Source organism: Corvus kubaryi, unplaced genomic scaffold (genome assembly GCF_017639235.1).
Source record: "Corvus kubaryi isolate FWS band 111438036 unplaced genomic scaffold, C.kubaryi_AGA036_p1.0 37241, whole genome shotgun sequence".
Classification (NCBI taxonomy): Eukaryota; Metazoa; Chordata; class Aves; order Passeriformes; family Corvidae; genus Corvus; species Corvus kubaryi.
Window position 1 is genome coordinate 1066259 of NW_024581071.1, and position 2024 is coordinate 1068282.

Here is a 2024-nt window from a genome sequence, read left to right on the forward strand (position 1 = left end):
GGAATTACACTGGAAAACGACTCGCTGGGAGAGAACAGAGCTGCTTTGAGTCACCTTCACACCAATTCAGCTGAGGGGAAAAATAAACACGAGCCAAGGGGCCAGGAGGGAAAGCAAATCCGTAAATATGGGGGTGGAGGTGGGGGAATAGGTGTGGGGGAACAAAAGGGGCTTTCAACTTGTGCTTTCCTGCTGGACCCCAGTGAGGAACCTCTGCAAACCAGGGATGCAAACCAGCAGGTGCCATGTGGGGGGAACAGTGTGGTCCCATGGTCACCTTGATGTCCAGGAGGGCAGGATGAGCCCCACGTCACCAGCCCACGTCGTGACCAGAGCCCTGGAACGGTGCTGCCACTGCCCAGGGTGGTTTTCTCCTGAGTTTTATCAGGGAAAAGCCAAATCCCTCTTTCTAAAGCCAGGAAACTCCTCCCTCGTGTTTATCCCGGCTGACCTTGGGCACGCTGGGAAGCAGCGGAGCCGGGGGAGCCGGAGCCCGGGGTGCTCCCTCCTGGGACGGAGCCTCTCCTCCAGCACTGCCCCTCTCAGCTCGGAGGAAGTTCAGTGTATTTACATGGAATTGCACCGGGCTGGCAAAGGGCCCTGAAGGCCCAAAAGCTCAGCTTTGACCCATCTTCCGAGGGCAACACATGGAAATAAAGGAGGATTTCAGGCTTTTGAGAAACTGGAAAGAAAAATCTTTGCTTCCAAACTCCATCTCCTCCAGAAAGGGGTCAGGGAGGGAAAGAGGAGCTTGTGTGTTCACAGCTGGTGACATTCCTGCAATCTGTTCCACTGCTCAGGTTTCCTTCGCTCCAGACCCGCTCCATGCCCGGCCAAGGAAAGCACCCGGAGGGACCCCGGGAGCTGCTGCCCTGCTCCTCCTGCAGGCAGGGGAGGCACTGGGATTTTGAGGCAATTTCCCAGAGAAAGGGGTTTTCTTCCCATTTCCTCTCCCTGGGGATGCCCCAAGAGATGGTTCAGGGTTAAACAAGGGGGAAGCCACAGCTCTGCCCCAGAGCAGGGCATTTTTGGGGAAGAACCTGATCCCCATCCAGGGCATCTCCACCAGACAATTCTTCATCTTTTCGAAAACAAACAAAAAAAAAGTCAACCCTCCTCACTCCCCCAAACTGGAGCCAGAAGCAACAACTGCTCTGGAGGCCACAGGCTCTGCTGGCCTCCCCCCACCCCCACAAGGGGGTTTTGTCTCCTCTCTGCATCAAGTGGGATTTGCCACCCGATCCCGAGCCCTGTGCCCGCCTCTCCCGGGGCCTCTCCCGGCCATTTGCCCCCCCATTTCTGTTACCTTATATTCCCCCTCCTCCACGAAAGCCCAGCAAAAGCACCACATCCAAAAGCAACACTTGGCACCGGGCCCGGTTTTCTTTGAGCAGCTTCAGTGGTAAATGAAATCCACTCTGGCACAGCCAGCACAGCTGCTCCAGCAAAGGAAACATCCTCACTTCAGAGAGGAGGAAATTATGACAAATTTGTGTAAAATTAAAACATGTAATATGTGTGTGTGTACATGGATAAAACAAAAGTTGTCCGGCCAAAACTCCTCCCTTGGCTCCGGTGCTGGGACTGCTTCCCCAGGACCACGCTGGGCACTGAGGGGGCACTTGGAGCCACACATCAAAGGGAGGTGCTTGCTCCTTCCCAAAAAGCTATTTCTGGATGCTGGTGGCAGCAGGGAAGGTTATCTAGGGCTGCTCCACTGCGCTCTGGGCTCGGATTGACGCCTGTGGTATTCCCCACAGGAAGCAAAGTTGTTCCCCCCAGCACAGCCCCGGGGTTCACGTGGGGTGACCCAACGGGGCCGGGCTGTGTCTGCAAGAGGTGGCTCTGCTGTGCCAGGTCCCCTCCTGGACTGTGGAGATCATGGAACCCCAGAGTGGTCTGGGTTGGGAGGGACCTCAAAGCCCATCCAGTGCCACCCCTGCCATGGCAGGGACACCTCCCACTGTCCCAGGCTGCTCCAGCCTGGCCTTGGGCACTGCCAGGGATCCAGGGGCAGCCCCAGC